Source organism: Crinia signifera, chromosome 9 (genome assembly GCF_055691185.1).
Source record: "Crinia signifera chromosome 9, ASM5569118v1, whole genome shotgun sequence".
NCBI classification, from domain to species: domain Eukaryota; kingdom Metazoa; phylum Chordata; class Amphibia; order Anura; family Myobatrachidae; genus Crinia; species Crinia signifera.
In genome coordinates, this window is record NC_139225.1 from 66,421,534 (window position 1) to 66,447,901 (window position 26,368).

Consider the following 26,368-nt stretch of genomic DNA (forward strand, 5'->3'; position numbering starts at 1 on the left):
GATAGTGAGAGATAGTGAGAGATAGAGAGATAGAGAGAGATAGTGACAGAGAGTGATAGAGAGTGTATATTTTGTGTCTGCTACCCCCCCTTTTGTGCTGATCAGTATATCTGTGCTGATCAGCAACTTTTTGGGGGCGCAGAGGTTTTTTTTTTATATATATACCTGTCAGTTGCTGCCAGTTGCACTGTCAGTTGCACCAAAGGTTGTGCACCTGCTGTCCCTCACTGGTAATCAGTGTCGCATCACTGATCACCTTTTTTTTTTTTGTGAGTGCTGTGGGGTCTTTTTTTAATTTTTTTTTTACACACACTGATTTTGTGGGTGTCCTGTGGCCACTGTGCGCCGATCAGTGACGTACATCACTGATCAGCTTTTTCGGCACAGGGTTGATCTATTTTTTTTTTTTTTTTGATCAGATTCCTGTTGCCTTTGAGCGCTGTTCAGTGACAGACGTTACTGACCAACATCTGTGCTCAATTTTTGGCGCAGGACCTTTTTTTTTTTTTTTTAACCCCTTCAATTTTTTATTTTTAACCCCTTCATTTTTTTTTTTTTTTTATTGGTATAAAGTATTTTTTTTTTTTCTGCACTACATACACACTACATATCCCCCGGGTTGAAATAAAGTTTGTACCCCCCCCTACACTATACACGTGTTGAAACATTTCACTACCAGTAACACAAAAATAAAAATGGCATCCCAAATGTCCTCCCAAATGTCCTCCCAAATGTCCTCCCAAATGTCCTCCCAGTCATCCAGGAGAATGTATTCAGTGGAGGAGGCATATGCCATGCTTGCCTCTGACTCTGACACAGGCAGTGATGCAAGCGGGGAATTTGAAGGATTCGTCTTAAGCTCCTCTTCCTCCTCTGGTGATGAGGGACCCCCTCAAAGACGCCCCCGTAGATCAGCTGAGATTCCCCCCCCAATAATTGATCTAGTATGGACCCCACCACCAGACAATTTTGAGCCCCAGGTTCCTGAGTTTTTGGCCATGCCAGGAATCCAATTTGATTCCACAGGTCTCAGAGAAATTGACTTTTTCAAATTATTTTTCTCTGATGATTTTATAAATTTAATGGTGGACCAAACTAATTTATATGCCCAGCAGTTTATTGCTCAAAACCCCACGTCATCATTTGCTAGGTGGACCCCTGTAGATGCAGTAGAGATGATGACGTTTTGGGGTCTGGTGTTTCATATGGGCATAGTAAAAAAGCCAGAAATTAGGCAATATTGGAGTACAGATGTTCTGTACAGTACTCCATTTTACCGTATGGCCATGCCCCGGACTCGATTTGAGACAATTCTTAAATTTATACATTACACCGATAATGCACAGTGCCCACCCAGAGATGATCCCACCTTTGACCGGCTATTCAAAGTCAGGCCGGTCATTGATCATTTCAGTGCCAAATTTGAAGAGGTGTACATCCCTGAAAAATTTATTTGTATCGACGAGTCCCTTATACATTTTAAAGGAAGGGTTAAATTCCGCCAGTACCTTCCCAGTAAGAGGGCAAGGTATGGCATAAAAATGTATAAACTGTGTGAAAGCACCTCAGGGTACACCCACAGGTTTAGGGTTTATGAAGGGAAGGATTCAAGAATTCAACCGCCAGAATGCCCCCCCTCCCTCGTAGGTGTTAGTGGGAAAATTGTCTGGGATTTAGTGCACCCCTTCCTGGATAAAGGTTATCACCTCTATGTGGATAACTTTTACACTAGCATCCCCCTGTTTAAGGCCCTTGGTTCAAGAGGTACAGCAGCTTGCGGTACTGTGCGCAAGAACCAAAGAGGCCTCCCAAAAACGCACATTGCCCAAGTAATGAGAAGGGGTGAAAGCAGGGGAATATGCAACGAAAATATGTTGTTGGTCAAATATAAGGACAAGAGGGATGTCCTTATACTGACAACAATTCACGGAGACAGTACCACCTCCGTCCCTGTACGAGGTACCAGTACCCACACCTCAAAACCTAATTGTATCCTGGATTACAATAGGTACATGGGCGGAGTGGATCTTTCAGATCAGGTACTGAAGCCGTACAGTGCCCTGCGGAAAACAAAAATCTGGTACAAGAAGGTGGCCGTGTATATCATCCAGATGGCACTGTATAACGCTTACGTGCTATTCCGTTCTACCGGCCAGAGGGGGACATTTATGCACTTTCAAGAGGAAGTCATAAAGGGCCTAATATTTGGGAACCAGCAGGCAGAGGGCCCCAGTACTTCTAGTACTGGCCCCCGTATTGTACCAGGGCAGCATTTTCCTGATGAAATCCCCTCCACTGGAAAAAAGGGCAGGACACAAAAAAGGTGCAAAGTTTGCTATAAAAAGGGAATAAGAAAGCAAACTATTTTCCAGTGTGACACTTGCCCCGACAAACCCGGCCTATGTATAAAGGAGTGTTTTAAAATATACCACACATCTATGGAATATTAGGTTCATAATTTCACCGTGCTTCGGGGGTCTTGCTAATGCCACATAGCACCCACCATTCATTCCACCAGAATCTGAGCCGCAAAATCCAAAAATCACTCCTTCCCTTCTGAGTCCTGCCATGCACCCAACTGGTATTTTTTGGTCACATGTGAGGCATTGCCGTACTCGGGAGAAATTGGGGCACAGATTTTGGGGTGCTTTGTCTCCTTCATTCCTTGTGAAAATGAAAAATTTTGAGCCAGAACTGCATTTTTGTGTAAAAAAATGTAATTTTTCATGTTCACTGCCCAGTTTTATCAAAATTGGTGAAACCCCTGGGGGTTTGAAATGTACACTATACCCCTAGATGAATTCCCTGAGGGGTGTAGTTTGCAAAATGGGGTCACTTGTGGGGGGGTTCCACTGTATTGGTGCTTTGGGGGTCTTGCTAATGCGACATAGCACCCACCATCATTCCACCAGAATTTCTGCTGCAAAATCCAAATATCACTCCTTCCCTTCTGAGTCCTGCCACTTTTTGGTCACACATGAGGCATTGCCGTACTCGGGAGAAATTGGGGCACAGATTTTGGGGTGCTTTGTCTCCTTCATTCCTTCTGAAAATGAAAAATTTTGAGCCAGAACTGCATTTTTGTGTAAAAAAATGTAATTTTTCATTTTCACTGCCCACTTGTATCAAAATTGGTGAAACCCCTGGGGGTTTGAAATGTACACTATACCCCAAGATGAATTCCCTGAGGGGTGTAGTTTGCAAAATGGGGTGACTTGTGGGGGGGTTCCACTGTATTGGTGCAACATAGCACCCACCATTCATTCCACCAGAATCTGTGCTGCAAAATCCAAAAATCACTCCTTCCCTTCTGAGTCCTGCCATGCACCCAACTGGTATTTTTTGGTCACATGTGAGGCATTGCCGTACTCGGGAGAAATTGGGGCACAGATTTTGGGGTGCTTTTTCTCCTTCATACCTTCTGAAAATGAAAAATTTTGAGCCAGAACTGCATTTTTGTGTAAAAAATGTAATTTTTCATTTTCACTGCCCACTTGTATCAAAATTGGTGAAACCCCTGGGGGTTTTAAATGTACACTATACCCCTAGATGAATTCCCTGAGGGGTGTAGTTTGCAAAATGGGGTCACTTGTGGGGGGGTTCCACTGTATTGGTGCTTGGGGGGTCTTGCTAATGCGACATAGCACCCACCAAAATTCCACCAGAATCTGAGCTGCAAAATCCAAAAATCACTCCTTCCCTTCTGAGTCCTGCCATGCGCCCAAATGGTATTTTTTGGTCACATGTGAGGCATTGCCGTACTCGGGAGAAATTGGGGCACAGATTTTATGGTGCTTTTTCTCCTTCATACCTTCTGAAAATGAAAAATTTTGAGCCAGAACTGCATTTTTGTGTAAAAAATGTAATTTTTCATGTTCACTGCCCACTTGTATCAAAATTGGTGAAACCCCTGGGGGTTTGAAATGTACACTATACCCCTAGATGAATTCCCTGAGGGGTGTAGTTTGCAAAATGGGGTCACTTGTGGGGGGGTTCCACTGTATTGGTGCTTGGGGGGTCTTGCTAATGCGACATAGCACCCACCAAAATTCCACCAGAATCTGAGCTGCAAAATCCAAAAATCACTCCTTCCCTTCTGAGTCCTGCCATGCACCCAAATGGTATTTTTTGGTCACATGTGAGGCATTGCCGTACTCGGGAGAAATTGGGGCACAGATTTTGGGGTGCTTTGTCTCCTTCATACCTTCTGAAAATGAAAAATTTTGAGCCAGAACTGCATTTTTGTGTAAAAAAATGTAATTTTTCATTTTCACTGCCCACTTGTATCAAAATTGGTGAAACCCCTGGGGGTTTGAAATGTACACTATACCCCTAGATGAATTCCCTGAGGGGTGTACTTTGCAAAATGGGGTGACTTGTGGGGGGGTTCCACTGTATTGGTGCAACATAGCACCCACCATTCATTCCACCAAAATCTGTGCTGCAAAATCCAAAAATCACTCCTTCCGTTCTGAGTCCTGCCATGCACCCAACTGGTATTTTTTGGTCACATGTGAGGCATTTCCGTACTCGGGAGAAATTGGGGCACAGATTTTGGGGTGCTTTTTCTCCTTCATACCTTCTGAAAATGAAAAATTTTGAGCCAGAACTGCATTTTTGTGTAAAAAAATGTAATTTTTCATTTTCACTGCCCACTTGTATCAAAATTGGTGAAACCCCTGGGGGTTTGAAATGTACACTATACCCCTAGATGAATTCCCTGAGGGGTGTAGTTTTCAAAATGGGGTGACTTGTGGGGGGGTTCCACTGTATTGGTGCTTGGGGGGTCTTGCTAATGCGACATAGCACCCACCAAAATTCCACCAGAATCTGAGCTGCAAAATCCAAAAATCACTCCTTCCGTTCTGAGTCCTGCCATGCACCCAACTGGTATTTTTTGGTCACATGTGAGGCATTGCCGTACTCGGGAGAAATTGGGGCACAGATTTTGGGGTGCTTTTTCTCCTTCATACCTTCTGAAAATGAAAAATTTCGAGCCAGAACTGCATTTTTGTGTAAAAAATGTAATTTTTCATTTTCACTGCCCACTTGTATCAAAATTGGTGAAACCCCTGGGGGTTTGAAATGTACACTATACCCCTAGATGAATTCCCTGAGGGGTGTAGTTTTCAAAATGGGGTGACTTGTGGGGGGGTTCCACTGTATTGGTGCTTGGGGGGTCTTGCTAATGCGACATAGCACCCACCAAAATTCCACCAGAATCTGAGCCGCAAAATCCAAAAATCACTCCTTCCGTTCTGAGTCCTGCCATGCACCCAACTGGTATTTTTTGGTCACATGTGAGGCATTTCCGTACTCGGGAGAAATTGGGGCACATATTTTGGGGTGCTTTTTCTCCTTCATACCTTCTGAAAATGAAAAATTTTGAGCCAGAACTGCATTTTTGTGTAAAAAAATGTAATTTTTCATTTTCACTGCCCACTTGTATCAAAATTGGTGAAACCCCTGGGGGTTTGAAATGTACACTATACCCCTAGATGAATTCCCTGAGGGGTGTACTTTGCAAAATGGGGTGACTTGTGGGGGGGTTCCACTGTATTGGTGCAACATAGCACCCACCATTCATTCCACCAGAATCTGTGCTGCAAAATCCAAAAATCACTCCTTCCCTTCTGAGTCCTGCCATGCACCCAACTGGTATTTTTTGGTCACATGTGAGGCATTGCCGTACTCGGGAGAAATTGGGGCACAGATTTTGGGGTGCTTTTTCTCCTTCATACCTTCTGAAAATGAAAAATTTTGAGCCAGAACTGCATTTTTGTGTAAAAAAATGTAATTTTTCATTTTCACTGCCCACTTGTATCAAAATTGGTGAAACCCCTGGGGGTTTGAAATGTACACTATACCCCTAGATGAATTCCCTGAGGGGTGTACTTTGCAAAATGGGGTCACTTGTGGGGGGGTTCCACTGTATTGGTGCTTGGGGGGTCTTGCTAATGCGACATAGCACCCACCAAAATTCCACCAGAATCTGAGCTGCAAAATCCAAAAATCACTCCTTCCCTTCTGAGTCCTGCCATGCACCCAACTGGTATTTTTTGGTCACATGTGAGGCATTGCCGTACTCGGGAGAAATTGGGGCACAGATTTTGGGGTGCTTTGTCTCCTTCATACCTTCTGAAAATGACAAATTTGGAGCCAGAACTGTATTTTTGTGTAAAAAAAATAATTTTTCATTTTCACTGCCCAGTTGTACCACAATTGGTGAAACCCCTGGGGGTTTGAAATGTACACTATACCCCTAGATGAATTCCCTGAGGGGTGTAGTTTGCAAAATGGGGTCACTTGTGGGGGGGTTCCTAACTTTTAGCATCTTATGGTGCCTAGAAACCTACATGGTGCCTAAAAAATAATCTCATAAAAAGGAGGCTCCAAAATCAAGTAGGTGCTCCTTCTATTATGAAGCCTGTGGTTTGGTCACCGTGCACACTAGGGCCACATGTAGGATATTTATGAAAACAAAAGAATTGGGGGAATCAATTTTCAGTCACATTTCTCTAGTAAAATGTACTGTGTTCCTTAGAAAAATGTATTAAAATTGCAAATCTGCAAAAAAAAAGAAATTTTGAAATTTCACCTACACTTTGTTTTAATTCCTGTGAAACACCTAAAGGGTTAACAAACTTCCAAAATGCTGTTTTGAATACTGTGAGGGGTGCAGTTTTTGAAATGGTATCATTTATGGGGGTGTCTCACATACAAGTCCCTCAAAGTCACATCAGAACTAAACTGGTCCCTAAAAAAATCAGTGTTTGAAATTTTCTTGAAAATTTGAGAATTTGCTATTCATATTGTAAGCCTCCTAGTGTCCCAAAAAATTAAAAGGAAGTTGAAATAATGATGTCAACATAAAGTAGACATATGGTCTATGTTAGTTATTCACTATTTTGAGTGGTAAGATTATTTGTCTCACAAGCAGAAAATTTAACATTTTGCAAATCGCTAAATTTTCCATTTTTTCACGATATTTTGGTATTTTTCACAAAAAAACACAGACTGTATCGACCCAAATTTACCACTAATTTGAAGTACAATGTGTCACGAAAAAACAATCTCAAAATCACTGGGATAAGTAAAAGCAAAAAAAAGTTATCCCCACTTAAGTGATACATGTCAGATTTGAAAAAAAGGGCTCTGTCAGGAACGCAAAAACTGGCTCTGTCAGGAAGGGGTTAATACAATAAACATACGACATCCATAGAAAATAAAATACTAATGTGAATCTATTTGGCTGATAAAGCCTTGAGGAAAGATACCGGTCATATCTATTAATTTAAAGAAATGGAAGGATCCTGTGTAGCCATCCTAGTATGATCCAGGTAGTGTTATGAAGTTGTAACAAATTTGTTTCCTAAAGGTCATTAGTAGAGACAGGATTATATGCAACATGTATGAAAAGTGTTAAAATATGCTACATTAAATAATAATAAAAAGTAATTGTTTTACTTATTTAAAAATCAGCATACAATTAGTAAGAATAACATATTGATCATTGACAATTATTTTACATTTTGTTACTCTTGAAAACGTAAACAATCAGGTACATTTTCAAATGTTCGGTAGTAAGTCTTCTTCAATCACTCAAAATATTTTTATACAGTAAGTGGAAAAGGACCGTTCCACATCCACTGAGGTAACTGGGCAGTATTTGAATTTGGATGCTATGTTAGTACTTACAGCAGACTGCAGGGTCCTATGCTCATCTGGCATCAACTGCACGGACCCTCATCTCCAGTGTAGATGGATCATATGTCAACATAACATGTGAGGGTGGCGCAGTGGAAGGCTTCCTCCCTGAACCGCATACTCACTGTGACTCACTCTCTGACTCACACTCTACCACTACCTGGCCAGCAGCAGCAGGGCAAAGCAGTGCCGTGATTCGCGCGTGGAAAGGGGGCGGGGCCTAATATGTGAAGTGCCCCCCTTTGGAAAAATATGCACCATCACTAGATTTTAGGTAAAATATGCAAAAAACAGTGCGAATGGGCAAAATATGCAAAAACTGTGCGAATGGGCAAAATATGCAAATACATATGCAAATATGCAAATTCATATAATCCTGTCTATAGTCATTAGTAAAAGGAGGAGGGTGTCTATATAGGATTCCCATAAAATAAAAGAATGTTCTTCCTGGCTCTTTCTATTCAAAAGCATTTTCACCAGTCCATTCTAAATAAAAAAAATAATGAATTCAGGATAAGAGGTATTTGAGGAAGTGTGGGATCAATCCAGCCCTGTAAATTTGTTTTCTTACCCACAGCACGTAAGGTGCCCATACACGTACCAATTACCCAGTACTTTTTGTGCTAAAATAGCATCGTTGTGCATGCGTTGTGCATGGGATGCGATGCTATTTTAGCACAAAAAGTACCGGGTAATTGGTACGTGTATGGGCACCTTTAGAGCTTTTCAACTTTTTTTTTACTCTCTAGTGTCATATGTTACTTGGGAACGAATACACCCAAATGTGCCCATTTCCAAGTTTTGCCTAAGCATATCTGGGAACAGGATGCCCCAAAATTTTAATTAATAGGACTGCCCTTGTTACATCATGAGAAAGGCTGCTTACAAAATAAGTCATAGTGCATAATTGGAATTTAGGGGTGTATTCAATCTGGGAAATATCAGCACTTACCTATTCAATGCTGCCATTAACGCCAGCATTGAAGGGGTGTGGTACAGGGTTCCTACAGCCGGGATTCCGGACTCAGACAGCGTGGCAAGCACAACAAAGCCCCTTGTGGGCTCGCCACGCTGCGGGCACGGTGGCTCGCTGCGATCGCCATCTATTCTATTCTACCTCTATGGGGGTCATGGACCCCCATGAGAGAGAATAGCCAGTGGCCGTCGGGAACCCGTGCGTCGGTACTTTAACAGTCGGGATCCCGACGTCGGGTAAATGATTGTCATGACCCCGTCCGGCGCCCCATTGAAGGGTGTCAGATCCAACTTTTTAAAAAGTCAGATCTGTTTTGTTGGAAACAGCTGCAGATTGTCGAAATCATGGCCATTGGAATTCCGGCTGTCGAGTTACAGCCAGAAGAAACGAAAACGACCTAGGGTTCCGACTGTCGGACATTGTGTCAGTCGGAATGCCAGATTGAATATCCCCTTTAGAGTGTAAGCTCCAGTGTGGCAGGAATTAATGTAAAAAGTAGTGCATAATGTGCAGGCACTATGTAAACAACTGCTAATACCTAAAATACAAATAGAAACCATCATATGTTATAGACTGTACTGTATGTGAAATAGTATCTAAGGCGTTATAAGAAATCAGGCAGGAATGTTTCAGACAGACTCTGCTGGAGACAGCTGGAGGGTTAAATAAATGAAAGCTGTTTATATAGGCCCTAGTAGGTAAGCCTTCTTTTGTAATTAAATTCTTGAATTAATGTATAAGATGACTCTCAGTACTGCATAAGTATAAACCGTGTGTTTAATGACTATTAGTTGTGTTTTATTCTTTCTTTTTACTTTCTTTGACCTATAATTATCATGAATTGAAAAGATATGACAATATATTGGTTCTTTAATGGCACTTCAGCCCATTAGGATCTGCCACAGAAGTGGCAGTGAGCTTTTCATTGGGTGAAGAATATGGAGAACTGACTTCTGACGTCTGGGAATTCTGTCAGCCAAATGGTTTCCCCTATAAACCTCACATCTTCCCTGTCTTGCTGAGAAGAGGTCAGGGGGTCTTCAAGGTAAAATCTCACAGAGAGCTCCCAGCTTCTGAGAGACAAGGAGGAGGTATGCTGACGGGAGGGCAGAGTTCAGGTGCTCAGCAGGGTTCCCCCACTCCTGCTGTGTCCAGACCAATTACAGTGCCCGGCAAAAAATGGAAAAGGGATTTCTTTCATTTTCTATTTAACGATAGGCCCAGGGGGCTACTAAGCTTTATTTAAAGATGGAAATCTTTTCCTGCCACTTATGGCAGCTCCTGAATGACTGGGTGGGGGAGGTAATATTGTTCAGTAGAGTTTAGGACTTCACGGGTGGTTCAGAACATATAGGAAAGCCAGACAAACATTAATAACGGCTATTTGTTCAATTATGGTAAATACAGCTGATATTAAGTAAATTAAACTTTCAGCAACAACACTGAATTAGCTCCAGGTGTCCTGATGATAGTTATTTAGTATACAGGTGGTTAACCAGTTTTAAATCCTGCAGAAATTCATGTACTATAGGAAGCCTTAAGCACATGTGACCAACCGTGTGTGGCTTGCAGATATATTGGGATCAACTCCTTAGTACTCGCTAACACCCAAAGAAAATCACAACAGCATAGTCTAATTTGTGAAAATTGTTATCTAGTTAATCACACAATGAATATTTGTACCTCCCCCAAAATGTTCGGGACTTGCCCGACTAATGAGGTCACCTGGACGTGGTAGTCAAGCCGTTATTTATGGCCATAACTATGTGAAGAACCTCGTTAAAAATGCAAAATGTTATTGCAATGTTTATTATTAATAAATTGGGAGTTTGGATTGTGCACCTGCAACCTTGACTTTGTATGCAGTACTACTGAAAGGTCTTCGCATGGTCGCACCTCTCAATTGGTGTGCACCCCAGGACCCCACCCCTGTATACCTAATCACACAATGAACCAGACTGGAAATAAAGCTGTTTAGGTTTAGGGTGATAAAGCAACAAATGACCAATTAATATACCGTAGAATGTAACTCCCCATCTACACATGTAGTGTATTCATGTAATGAAATCTACCTCACTATTGTTCTGACCTGCTCGCAACACACTATTTCCTATAGCCAAGGGCAAATTCAGAAGAAAATTACAGGAAAGAGGGTAGAAGGGTGGGGGGGGGGGAGGGGGGGGTTTGCACAGGGTCAGCAGTGATAGGTGCATTTTTGTGTTTGCCAAGGGCTCCCCAGAAATTGGGCATGGCTTCCTTACATGTAGTGTGCCCTAACAGATATGTTTCCCTACAAGTGACACCCCCAATTTCATGATGAGATGCTATAGGACACATACAATAACCGGATTCAGTACTGAATCCCGGCGGTCGGGATCCCGGCGCTCAGAATCCCGACGCCGGAATCCCGACAGCCAAAATGCCGACAAGGGGAGGACGTGGATCGCCCCCCCCTTGCGGGCTCGCTGCGCTCGCCACCCAGCGGGCCCGGTGCCTCGCTACGCTCGGCACACTAATTTATTCTCCCTCCGGGGGTGTCGTGGACACCCACGGAGGGAGAATGTGTCGGGATTTCGGCTGTCGGGATTCTGAACTCCGGGATCCCGACCGCCGGGATTTTAACTGCATCCCCAATAAGCAATAACCAAGGCATGATTTTAAAGCCACACACTAGGTGGATACAGCAGATCTGCAGATATTGTCAGGGACACAATGCTCCTGGATGTGGCCACTGAACAATAATATACTGTATTCTGAGGTTACTGACATAGCATTCTGTCTGTCGTGTTGTTGTCCACGATCTTTAATAGTCTACATTGAATACAGCTTTACCTGCCCACCATGCCTGGGTCATCATAACAGTGTCCGCCATGTGGCTTTTTCCTCTAGAAAAGGAGGCTTCTTCTGACGTTAGCGGCCCTTCCTCCAAATTGCCCGGCTCGTGTCAATCACCTGGCAAGCAGCCAGTGCTTTCTCAAGGGGACCCTGTGCACACACACACTTTCCATAATCAGGAGGGCTGAAAATCTGCCGCCCTGCATATGGGTCTCAAAAAGGCCCATAAGAGGGAACATCTGAATCAACAATTTCTACCACCACCCAGGAACACCTACATATTTGCAATACGCCTAATCGGTCCTGTGAGTCATCACACATTGCTTGGGATACATGCGCTGCATCACCTATTACAGATTCAAAACCTTTGACGACTTGTGTAATAGGCACATTGTTGGATATTATTTGATATAATTAACTATGACTAGTGCAAGATGGATGTAATGAAAGCAGCCATGCATTTTAGTAACCTATAGCTGGAGTTCAGAAACTTTTCTAGGCTGTGGACCATGGGCCTAATTCAGCACAGATCGTTAAGGGAAATTCGCAAATTAAGTGGTTACCGAACATTAGTACCATATGCATTGCGCATGCACAAGGGGAAATAGCAACTGAAAATGCATACGGATCATAAAATAATGACAATTCAACCAATGAAGCCGCAGTTTGCCTGACAGGGAGACGGTGTTTAGAGATGGAAACCTGGCGTTTTCTGGGTGTCTGCAGGCATGCCCAGTAGTTATTGTGGTGGACTTGTGACTTCAGCAATGACCACTAGCACCCTATCTCAGTTGCAGATTGGTGGGAGCCTCAAGCTGTGTACACACGGGGGCGATTTCAGCATATATCGCTGGCAATATGGTCGGTGAGCGACCATATTGCCAGCGATTGGAGTGTGCACCGGCGATAAATTGCCGGGTGCGCACTCCCGTTTTCAGCCCCCAATGGTCGCTAGACCAGCGACTTCCCCTGCATCTTCTCCCGGCAGTGTGTCATTTTCATCAGCGACCATCACTGGTCGCTGATGAAAACGGGACACTGAACAATATTATTGCCAGCGAACATATTGCTCCATGTGTACGCAACATTAGACCTACTCACAAATGCACAGTCAGTGAAAACTCTTAGATGGTTCTGGAATGGCTTATGGATTTGCAAAAGGATATCCATTTGCGATCCATTTGCAATTCTCTCACAATTAAGCAAGAGCCATTTTGTCTTTCTGTCTGGTCGGTGGATTTCTCCTCACAGTCAACAGCGAATGCCCACATTAGCGATCCATGCTGGATTCGACCACATGAGCTTAATTCAGGTTCCCACTCGTATCTCTGAAAATCGCTATCCTGGAGATCTGCGCACCCGCGAGCACTTAAACGTAATCATTTCACCACCACAGTTTAAGCAGTGATGGGAGTGCTGCATCAGTGCATCAGAGTTCTGCATCAGGGAGCGGTGATGCAAAATGAAACATGGCTGGATGTGCCTGGCTTCACAGATAAGCTGCGCAGCTACAGGGCAGTCAGTAATGTGTGAACGTTTCACTGTGTAGCGAAGCGCTCTCATTTTATATATGTGACTGCAAAATTTTGAGGGCACGTGGCTGGGTGGGATTCAACAAGTGGATCCCTCCTTAAGGCAAACAAATAATGTTACCCTATCGGTAACATTATTTGTTTCCCATGTTGCAACCAATAATGTAGTGTAGCATTAGCATCTGACTTTATTGCCTCACCTAGGCTGTACCTGGATCGAAGGCTTTGTGTCAGTGCCATTTTTCATTTATAACCGCAACAGACACCACAGCAACTGGTCACGTGACAGAATGCAATTAAAGGTCATCAGCTACCACATTTATTACTGGTGTGATTTCTACAGCGTGTAAAGATTGTTGTAATACATTTTTGCAGTTTAAAATATTTTTTTTTTTTAATTATCGACTACTGTCTTAATGATAAAGCCTTTATAATTTGACAGGCTGTAATTATGGACAGCGAGCTGAGACATGAAACAACTCTTTTATGATTAATACTGTTTTTGAATTGAGCAATCACAATTCTCACCAAACAGATGATAATTGGTCAGCAATGAACTGTAAAGCAGGCTTCTCTCACTGAGAAGGAAAAGGAGCATGATACTGTATTTCCAGCAGTTTATTACACTCTACATTTATTTCCTTTGCTCATCCATCCTCTTCATTCTCCTATTGTAATGTAAAGCCACACACACAGGCCAAGAAACCCAGGCTTATTCTTTCACAATATACTGACGTTAGGGGAGTTCCTTACATGTTAGTCCTGCTAAGAGGGGTGAGTTAAGGGAACAGAAAAATGTTTCTGTTTTTTAATGTGCTGCCTGTATCATATAACTTTCTGGACAGCAGCATAGCGTTAGGTCAGTTTTTGCTGGGATGTTGTGGATCTCCCACATACAGTATTTTTTCACACAAACACAGCATTCTTTATATACTCTCTAAAGATAGAGAACATCTTCAGACCGGAGATTGGCTAATGCAGCTTTATTTAATTTAGAAAGACCTTGGCAAGCCATTTTGCAAGATGAACTCTCACTTGTTTAGACACAGGCCTACTATAAATATAGCTCCTGACAGTTGTTAGGACAATCACCTTTACTAACAGACTGATCTGTTAAATCTAAAATACACAGACTGCCTCGATAATCTTTGTTGAAAATGGAGAGGTTTGCTATTATTATTATTATTATTATTATTATTATTATTAGCAGTTTCTTATATAGTGTAATTATGCTTTACAATTGGAAACAGTGATACAACAAACTGGGTAGTTACAGATGCTAAAGAGGTGGGAAGGCCCTGCTCTCAAGCTTCCAATCTATAGATAAATAGGTAGGAAGGCCCTGCTCTCAAGCTTTCAATCTATAGATAAATAGGTAGGAAGGCCCTGCTCTCAAGCTTACAATCTATATAAAAATAGGTAGGAAGGCCCTGCTCTCAAGCTTCCAATCTATAGAAAAATAGGTAGGAAGGCCCTGCTCTCAAGCTTACAATCTATAGATAAATAGGTAGCAAGGCCCTGCTCTCAAGCTTCCAATCTATAGAAAAATAGGTAGGAAGGCCCTGCTCTCAAGCTTCCAATCTATAGAAAAATAGGTAGGAAGGCCCTGCTCTCAAGCTTCCAATCTATAGATAAATAGGTAGGAAGGTACTGCTCTCAAGCTTACAATATATAAGGCCCTGCTCTCAAGCTTACAATCTATAGGTAAATACAGATGAAGCCCCTCTCATGCTTGCCCGTCGCTTGCCAGAATGTCCCCGCTGTCCAGTGCCGGTGGAGAAGGACTCCATCAGACTGGGATGCACGCGCATCTCATGCGCCTCCCAGTCTCTCGGCGGCTGGGCGTGGGACCCTGCCCATCTCCGCTTCAGTGAGATGGGCAGGGTTAGGGGGGGAGGGGGGGAGGGGTGGCGGGGGGATCATTGATGGCAGTGGGGGAGGCGGCTGATGACGGCGGGGAGCTCCGTTGCATTGGGGTGTGGGGGAATCTTGTGCGCGCGTCCTCCCTGGCGAAGGCTGGCGGGGGCTGGTGATGGGATCGCCAGCCCCCGGCTGAAAGAGCTGCGCTTCATCTGTAGGTAGGAAGGCCCTGCTCTCAAGCTTACAATCTATAGGGAAATAGATAGGAAGGCCCTGCTCTCAAGCTTACAATCTATAAGGAAATGGTCCACCAGTCTGCAAAGGTTCTTGGTGGGCTGTATTAATTATGACCCAGCAATTTTGGCCAGGAGGATGGGAATGTGAGAGATCAAATAAAAGAGGATATGCTGGACTGTATTGTGGGTGTCACAGGCTTGTCTGGTTGTGTTCCCGGTAATGAACTGGGTGAGCCAGTGGAGGACGCAGGGAACTGAAAGCTAGGTGGTCGGAGGTGGTTATAGCTCATGTGCTGGACAGCTCTGGGAAAATACTGTACACAGTGGATACAGAGAATTGAGGCCGGAAGCAGAGGCACAGAGTCTAAGTTGCCAGGTGTTTTCACCAGTGACCCCCACAAAAGGATATGATATTTGTTGCACCTGAAAAGCAGGACATGCCAGGTTTCTCTGTGGGGACTGTGGAATGCTCAGGGTGAATGGCACTGGAATATGATGGGATGTTGGACCATCAATGGTGTTGCCTATGGGTCCAATAGTAGGTATCGATCTGGAAACCGATGGTATGGCCTGGGAGCCAATAGCAGGGGTTGGCCTGGGAACTAATGGTGCACCTTAGGAACTGGTAGTAGTGTCAGCCTGGGAACTGATGGTGTGGACTGGGAGCTAATAGTATCTTGTACCCATGTAGATATCCTGGGCTGAGCACAGAAAACAATGGAGATGGTAACAACGGGAGTTTCTGGCTGCAGGTGAGTAATCATGTAGGCCAGGTAATTTCAAACTATGGCCCTCCAGCTGTTGTGAAACTACAAGTCCCATCATGCCTTGCCACAGTGAGGTACAATGTGCTCCATAAGGTGCACAGACAGGCGCTACCACGGTGTCAAGAGCTGCCACTTAATAATGGGGTTGTCAGCCCCAAAAGAACAAAGCAAAAAAAGAGAAGAAAAGTGGCGCTGGTTTGATGAAAGATCATACAAGTTTTAATAACAATTAAGAAAACATGACATAAAATTATACAACAATAAGTTAAAAGTGGTGATTAATATCTGGACCGGAGGCTGAAATGAATGGGACCAATGAATAATTAATCTTAGCAGAACAAGGTGCAACTGGTATCTGAAAGGAGTCAAGGTGCCCGAAGGTCTGATAGTTACACAAATAGTTACAATTGATCCAATCCCAAATGCTGAATTGCAGAGATGTCCTCAGATGAATGCGACAATGGGGCCACAGTTGGTAAGGACCCAAATTATGTGGTGGGGCTGGGTGTTGGATCAGCCACATGTTTCTCACGTCGCTAGAGGCTCCAATCTCAGGGATGGTATGTAGCAGCAGGTGTCCACAAGGTTGGTAGGGTTTGTGGGACCAAATGGTTAGTGATTTCAGAAGATCGTGACCAACCTTGATTCCTGCATATGATGTGAACCGGCGTGGTAACAGAGATGGTGAACCGCAAATGCGGAGATGAGGAATAAATGGGTTTTCTCTCTATGATGAGAGTGAACGACCAAGAGCACTGAAAAGTCCAATGGTGGGGTCCAATATTGGTCAGCTGGTCCGGTCCAGACTGTACTTCTAACGCATATCGCTGCTTGGAGGGATGCAGCTTTGTCAAAGATGCCTTGCCACAGTTTTGCTATAAGGGAATGCTAAAACTATGGCAAGGCATGCTGGGATATGTAGTTTCACAACAGCTGGAGGGCCATAGTTTGGTCATGCCTGAGGTAGGCAGAACAAAATGACAGCGGTATCTAGATCTCTAGAGAAAGCCATGAGCCTTGGAGAGCTGACTCTGGAGAACCTGCAGAGGAACTGACAAGTTGTTCAAGGCAGGGAGGACTCTGGGAGGCTGGCTTATATCCCCCCCAGGTGGCTGCTGATGGCTGCAGCTTGCAGCAGCAGCAGTACACACAGAACCAGGAAATATACCTGGAGTTTAACTGGATCATGAGACTTGCTGCTGCTGCAGCAGCATCAGAACACACAGAAATCGGAAAAACACCTGGAGTTTAAATGGATCATGTGACTAGGCTGTAGACAGTGAACAGGTCTTGTAACACACATACCTCATGCCAGTAACTGCAGAGCGCACCAGCAGCCGATTTGTGGGGCAGAATACACCAGCACACCGGTAAGTTGTGCGTGCAAGCAGCACAAGAACTGGGGCTCCTGAGAGTACCCAACCCCCTTTAAGGGTGGGCACCAAACACCCACTAGGCTTGGTGGGATTATCTCTGTGGAAGGCTGCGATCAATCGATGAGCGTGAACATTGGCAGCATTGATCCAGCTCCATATCTCTCGCAAGAATCCACAATTCTATTGACCTCAAACTTAATCCCTCGGTGGGTATAGACTCTGGGGAGCTCATGAGAAGATCTTTAAAAGCGGTTGAGGGCGAGAGTTCTCAATAAGGATATATGAAAGTTACTGGGAATTTTCAAGTAAGCTGGTTACTTTAACTTGTAAGCCACGGTGTTGATCATCTGTGCCACAGGGAAAGGTTTAATAAATCAAGGGGCAAATATCATAGAAGGGACTCTTAAACAAATATTCCAGGTAGAAAGCCATACTTTGTCTCTAAATTTTAACAGGGGAACAGCTCGTCTTTCACGGTCAGCAAAGAATTTGTACCTCTTCGAAGCCTTCTTGAGAAACAAGGACATATCTGCAAACCTGAGAAAAGTGTTTAAGTGAAAGATGGAGCAGGCATTTCCAATGCAGGTAATGCCTCAAGGTTAGGCGGATGTGGATGTTGACCTTACACAATATAAAACGGGAATAACCGTTAGCCATGTGATATCTGAAATTATGGGCAAACTCAAGAGAACTGATCTACCACTACCCAGATGGTACTACAATCTTGATTCAGGGAGTTCTGAGATAAAGTTCTGGATATCTGCGTCAATGGACGCATAGGAATAGTTAATGGTGGAGTGTACCCGCAGGAACTTGGGGATGTGCTTTATGTTGACCACAGGTAGGACAAGAGGCCACAAAATCCTGAACATCTTTTTTCATCTGGGCCACCAGTATAACCTACAGACAAGTTCAAGAGTCTTCAGAACCCCAGGGTGAGCAAAGAAGGGTGAGGCATAAGCCCAGGACAATAATTTCGGCCAAAGCTCAGATGACACAAACATATTTCCAACAGTGGCACAGGAGACACCTGAGTGGCAGCAAAAGCAATAGGATTGATAATGGGATGCTGGTCATGTGGTGGGTGGAGAGTTTGTGGGCTAAAAATGGTCACAGCTCAATGTGAAAGTACATTGCAGAAGCTGTCATTTTGATGGGCTTTTAACTAGTATTGCTATAATTAATGCGGAAGCTGATGAGAGCATGCATTTGAGTTTTGGAGCGTCTTTTGTAAAGGTATAATCATATATTGGATATGTTTTTTGACATGCAAGTAGTATGATTTTGAGATGGATTGTATGTGTGGAACAAAGGACAGTTCAGAGTCAAGAATGACACCCAGGCAGTGATCTTGTGAGGTAGGATTGATTGTCATGTTCTCAAAAGTGATAGCAATATCAGGCAGGGAACTACTGATGTTTGGTGGAAATATAGTTAGTTATGTTTATGAAATATTCAGTTTTATGTGGCGAGATGACATCCAGAATGAAACAGCAGAAAGGCATTCGGTGAAATCGACCAATGCAGATGGTGACAAGTCTGGGGAGGATAGGTAGATTGGAGTATCATCCACATACAGATGACACTAATATCCTGATACTGATTAGTTTGCTAAGAGATGTGGTATCAATTGATAACTACAATTGATAGAGGTAGCGAAGAGGAGGTGGAATCAGGGAATCTAACACTGAGTGATTATATAGGTAGGATTAGAACCAAGAAAGGGCTGTGTCCTAGTGTTTGTATGTGAATAGAATGGTCAACAGTGTCAAGAGCTCTATAAGAATAAGTAGTGAGAAATGACCTTTAGACTTAGCATTGACCAGATCATTCACTAATTTAGTCAATGCTGTCTCTGTGGAGTGATGGCAATGAAAGCCTGACTGAAGTGGGTCTAATAACTTGTGTTAGTCAAGAAAGTGTATGAGGCATGTATGATCAAGAGAAGTGGTAGTTGAGCAATGCTCCTTTGGGAACATTTTGGATGGCCAGGATATCTATACTGTGTCGGTTGGGACCTTCTGGGTCCAAGGCAAGTGCTTAGATTGCCTTATGGAAAGTCATTCTCTAGTCCAGGACATTGCAATAGTATTAGATAGTCTTATATGTGAAGTCCTTTGGATTAGGAGATTTATGCCATTTATGTTCAATTTTTTGTGAGAGTTTTTGTACTGTATGTGTCTTATTAATTTAAAGTGCCACGGTCTACATGGGGTGTGATAGGTAACTGGAGCCACTTCATCGAGGGTTATTTAAAGAGCCTGGTTTAGGTGTGATACAGCCATTTCAGAACAAGTGAATGCAGAAATAGGTGAAAGCAGGTGTTGCAGAAAGGAGGAAAGGTTTTTATAGCATTCATATTTCTGCAGGTGATAAGGTTGTGATCTGAGAGAGGCAAAGGATTTTCAAAAATTCAGAAAGTGAGAATTCTGAAAGTGCATGCAGTATCTAGTCAGATTGTCAGTGTTGTCACCAGAGAACACTGGTCAGCACAGATCGCTCAGCACACATCACTGGTGAACATCATGTGTGTGTCAGCATTGTGTGCTGAGCGATCTGTGCATTAGCACCTCGCTCAGCATGGAGGCTGCGTCGCTCTGTGTGTGGGGATTTAGAGAAAGTAGTTATGAGGAATGAGCAGATTTCAGACTATCACTAGCAATATTGATGTCACTCAATACAATGGTGTAGATGTCAGAGGAAGTGAGGGAGCCAGGCAGAAAAATCTTCCAGAAATGATATGGAATGATCAGTTGGGCGATAGCTGCAAATTGCAGTCAGAAAGAAGTGTCCTGATAGAATGTGTCTCAAATGATGTGAATGTAAATGATGGAACCTGTGATAGAACTGTGGATGTTCTGACATAGTAATATTGAGAGATTAATATTCCAACCATTATTCACTATGGGGCAGATTCAGGATCGTTTGTAGCGATACGAATTTGGCTCCAGCCCCGATGGTTGTGGTTTGCGCATGTGCTTTTCTCCGCATGTGCAAACCCAAACAGTGAACGGCTTTGGCCAGTCACGCACTCACTGGGTCGTTTGCTGTGGGAAGGGGGGCTGGAAGCAGACAGAAGAGACACAGAGGTGGACCAGGGGAATGCCCAGTGTTTTATGGGCGTCCCTATAAAATGCTGGTGGTGGGCAGCTGACATCAAAGGCCGCCCTGTCTTCCTCCTAGCGCTAGTAAATAAAAGTTATTTCAGAATTACTTTTATTTGCGAAGACAGGAGAAATCATTTGATGTGCGGCGACCATTCAATGTGCGGCATGCAGTGTTAGGCCGCTCACTAAGCAGCGAGCGACAACTGCTTAGTGAGCGGGGTTGAATTAGGCCCTTCTTCCCTTTATCACAATTAAGAGTACATTTACTAAAACTTCTAAAAATTAAAAGATGTGATATTGCCCATAGCAACCAATCAGATTCTGTCTATAATTTTCTAGGATGCAATAGAGAAATGATAGACATAATCTGATCGGTTGCTATAGGCAGCACCCCTTTTTTCATATTTAGAAGCTTTAGTTAATGTACCCCTTAGGGTTTGGAACAATGGCTTAACAATAGCCCCGCAGACCCCACATGAGCACCGGGGGTCTGTGGCATAGGCCAATCTAAGGGATGGTCCGGGGGTTCACCGGACCACCTATTAGACCACCAGCCACTTAAAATTTAAAGAAATGACAGCCGGGCAGAGAGAGCTGTGCGCTGCCCGGCTGTTTAGTCTAAGGAATTGGTCATTGCCAAGGGGGATGTGTCACACTGCTGTTGGCAGGGTTGGGGGGGGGTTTAACTTTACTTGGGGGGGTGTGCTGCCGAAATTTTTGGCGGGGGACGCAAAATTAGTAGTTACGCCTCTGGTTTGGAATTACTTTCAGAAATCGAAGACTGTATCAATTCTTTGCCAAATGGCCAGTTCCTACAATAAAACCTCATTTGCGTAACATTTTACTGCAATTTCATTTATCCATAGTATTCAATATAGCAATCCGTTTGTTGCACACTGATTTGTTTTACAGATACTGTATCTACAAGTGCAAATAATTTATGTATTTCCCCTCAGTCACAAAACGTATTTATTTCTCACATGAGGTAAATTTTTCTTCAACTACTTTTACAGTCTTTTGCTGAAACGCAAATGGCTTCTCCCCAAACCCTTATTTTGGTCTCTTTGCAAGGAATAACGGAAACATTGCAACTATGCAGAACAGAACTAATTATGCCTGCAAGCAACACACATTGTTTACAGGTAATCAAGCCTGACTCATTTTTTATGGATATTTTTTTTACATTAAAGGGCCACAAAACCTAAAAGACAAGTGGATCCAGTATGAAAACATCTAATATTATATTAAACTTCTGATGCATGTTCTGAACTTCTCACTTTAAATATTTTGCTTTGTTATGTTTTAAAAAATAGGTGTGAAAATTGCCAGGCAAACATTTTTATCACCTGTAACATAGAAACATAGAATTTGACGGCAGATAAGAACCACTTGGCCCATCTAGTCTGCCCCTTTTTTAAACATGTTACCTCAAACCATATTTGATCCTTATTTTTTTGTAAGGATATCGATATGCCTATCCCAAGCATGTTTAAATTGTACTACTGTATTTGCCTCTACCACCTCTGATGGTAGGCTATTCCACTTATCTACTACTCTTTCTGTGAAGTAATTCTTCCTCAAATTTCCCCTGAATCTTCCTCCCTCTAGTTTCAGTGCATGTCCTCATGTTCTGCTGCTCCACTTCCTGTGAAGAATGTCTCCCACCTGTACCTTGTTAAAACCCTTGATATATTTAATCGTTTCTATCATGTCCCCCCTTTCCCTTCTCTGCTATGTATTCATATTAAGATATTTTAGTCTTTCCTGGTATGTTTTTGATGTAGGCCATGCACCATTTTAGTTGCCCTTCTTTGTACAGTCTCTAATGTATTTATATCCTTCTGGAGATAAGGCCTCCAAAACTGAGCACAGTACTCTAGATGAGGTCATACCAATGACCTATACAGTGGCATTATTACTTTCTTTCTTTCTTTGTTTCTTTCTTTGTTTCTTTCTTTCTTTCTTTCTTTCTTTCTTTCTTTCTTTCTTTCTTTCTTTCTTTCTTTCTTTCTTTCTTTCTTTCTTTCTTTCTTTCTACACCTCTCCCTATGCAACCAAGCATCTGACTTGCCTTCTTCATTGCTTTGTTACATTGCCTACCTGCCTTTTAGTCCTCTGAAATAGTGACAACTAGATCCCTCTCTTCCTCAGTAGTTTCCATAATAGTGCCCTTTATACTATATTTAGTCTTTGGATTTTTGAGACCCAAGTGCATTATTTTGCATTTTTTGGCATTAAACTGTAGTTGCCATGTTCTTGACCATTCCTCTAATCTACCGAGATCATCAATCATTTGTTTTACCCCTCCTGGTGTATCTTCCCTGTTGCATACCTTTGTGTCATCTGCAAAAAGGCACATTTTACCCTCAATTCCATTTGCAATATCACCAATAAAGATATTAAAAAGCACCGGTCCAAGTACAGATCCCTGGAGTACTCCACTTGTAACCTTTCCCTCCTTTGACTGTACTCCATTTACTACAACTCTCTGTTTTCTGTCCTACAACCAACATCTTATCCTTTCAACCATCTTAGAATTCAATCCCAAGCTTTCAAGTTTATTTAACAGTCTGCGATGTGGGACAGTCTTTGGAGTTTTGAGACCCAAGTGCTTCTATGTTCTATGTTTCTATGAGCATATGTGCCTTGCAAAGGCAAGACTATTAATCTCTGTACTAAACATTTGGACATTATACAGTTACGCTTTGTAAGCGCACCCTTATAGTATTATTTGGTGGTAGATTATACATTTGGATGAGCAAAGGCCACAACTTGGAACTGAGGCATATTACCCTCAGTATTTGGATGTTGTATTTTTCAAGCTTCTCTACCAGAATTTGAAATAGTGAAATCTGAGCTATATCTACAATTAATATGTCAGATGGTATTTGACAAGACAAATGCATATTCATTTTAAAAACAACAGTAAAAAGAAATATAAAATCACAAGGCATAAAAAGCAACCACTACTTAGGCCACAGGTGAAATATCAGCCTGGCTCCTGTACTTATCAGTGTATAAATTAGGACCTTCTCCGTTGTGTTCATAAAGGATCCAATTTTTAGCGGCAAGCTTTTATCAGGATGTGAATCTAGTATGTCCAAACATTATTTTTAGCAATTTTCCAGATAAATGGGCTGAAGGAATACCCACCAGGTAGTATCCAGAACACTACAGAATGTTCCAAGGAGAATGGCAAAGTCCAAACAGAAGTTCAATGGAGTAACAGTAGTCCGGCCATAAGCTCAGCGTGTTTCCACAGGAACATGCTGAATACCTGGTAGATATACTTTCATAACTTCGGTCAAAGAATAAAAAATATGTTTCTGATTCTCTATATTGAAAAAAAATACCCCAAACCTTTGTTTATTTTTGAAAAATTTTGCTTTTCTCCCTTTTACAACAATTATTACAATCATACTGTACATATGTTACATGCTCACTTGGACCATTTTAATGATTACATGGGTGCCTATTCGGAAGACCAAGGTGAATGTTTTCAACAAGATGTGATGGACTTTGAATGTTGTTATCAGGGGCAATAAAATGAGATTATGATGTGGGATTACATTTTGAGGCTAATACAAGTCCATACAATAACAGAAGAAATATGAAAAATATTTATTTCTAAACTTTTTTAATGTACTCTGTTCCAGTAGTTGCTTGTTTTAAATTTGTTTTTGTAAATAAAAGTAATTTGTACAATAAAGGTATGAAAATAGGGAAATTTACTTCATATCCGTAATTTCATTCTGATAGCTATAAAAGCACACTTTTTCAGGTAATAAAATTTTTTCTTTAATTAGTAATGTGGGAGAAATAAAAATGATACAGTATCATAGGCGTGCGCAGTACATTTTATTAGGGGGTGCACCGTCAAAAAAGGTGTGAGTAGCTCCACCTATTGGGCATGCCCCAGGATTGTATATAGAAAAAATAGGTCTCTCAAAACCATATTGGCCCCCAGTCATCTGAACATTTCCCAGAAAACTAACCAAGAAAAAGACGGTAGCAGTTGGCTCACACAAAAACCGAAAGGCTTTTTTAAATGCGGAAAAAGCCGCTGTACAATGTGTCATCATATCCCAAGAAGAGTCAACACAGTCACATTACCCACTACAGAGGAACAATATCATATAAAGTCATTCATTAACTGCAATTCAAATTACATAATATATTTACTGAAGTGTAGCTGCGATCTTCCATATATCGGTCGTACTATTAGGCCCTTACACGTCCGATTTATGGAACACAGAAGAAACATAATTAATCAAAATAATTTACATAGCGTCTCCCGACACTTCTCAAAAAATCATAACCATGATCCCTCATCCCTAACAATAGTGGGCCTTGAACAAATAGAAAAAACTCAGAGAGGAGGTGACAGGTTCAATAATCTGTGCAAACGCGAAGTGTACTGGATGCTGAAATTCAACTCAATGCATCCAGACGGTCTAAACGAGAGCATGGAATTAAATTCAATCATACAATAACAATAATAAAAATAAAAATAATAAAAATAAAAATAATAACAACAATAAAAATAAAAATAATAACAAAAAAAGATCTGTTTATTTGGTGAGATATTTTCCTGACTTGCAGTACTTGTAAATTTAGCTCAATATATACTACCCTTTATCCATCATTTTTTTCCATTATTTCCTATTTAAGGTTCTAATAGGATTTATATACGTCTTAATATTCTGTTGTGATCTCTTCTGTTTATGTTGGAGGCAATCTGGCACTGTGACCGTGACCCATACCTCACCCCTGACTTTGCGCACTGTGTCGATCGAACGGGGGTTGAGGTGGACCGCGATCACAGATGCCGGCACCATACATATATAATAAGAGACCTGATTAACAATGACAACATTGGAAGAATAGCTCTCCTAATTTTTACCGTAGTACTACTACTACAAAATTAGAACAACTGTATTATACATTCTCTATTGTTGATAAATATATATATAAAAAAGGCTCTCTTTGAAGCTATTTGTAATACTATACTCTCTCTTCGAAAACATATTTATTTCTCTCTGCATAGCACAATCTATAACATAGATCAACGTATGGTCTTTATAAATAATATAGTAACACTCTTTATAATGTTAATATGACTGATATCTCATAGTATTATACATCCCATATTATTGGTAAAAATGTTTCTCTGTAATAATTTGATATAATATATTCTCTCTTTGTAATTCTGTCCTCCCTTCATAATAGAAAATGTAACGAAGATCAGCGTTGGTCTCCATAGCAACACTGTAACAATATCTATATTACTAAAATGATTGGTAATTGCAGCACGTGATCAGCAACCTATTGGATGCTGACACACAAGACTGCACAACCCCCACGTGAACAAATACGTCACAAGAGACTAACAGATCTTATTGGTCTCTAACAAGGACAATACACCAATCATATAAGGTGATATAAACACTAGAAGCTTACCCACGTGATCGGCAACAACTCCGATCACGTGACGTACTCTGATTGGACAAAATGGCACACGTGACCGGACCTCCGGCCGAAATTTCACTTGTGCTATTTCTGCACCGATCGTTATCTTCTAACTCTCGCAAACCTTATAATCTCTGCCTGCCTTATGATCAAAGAACCTATATTGCTAATGATTACTTCACATACATTGTATATAGATGTTATCAACTCTTTGCACGTTTGCCCATACACTGACCTCTGGGTGACGTATGCATCACGTGACACATATAGATCACGTGACAAAAAACGTATTTATGTACTATGATCTAAACTGTATGTTTTATCAAATTATATACTTTCTGTGACATAAAAAGTTAGATAAGTCTGCCCTCTGAAAGTGGATTATTTGTTGTACTATAATGAACGGTATTCTAGGATTAATTTGCATTGTACAGCTGTATCCAACTGATAATCACCACTGGGGTATATATACAGCCCAAAATGGTGACACACTTATACTCTGC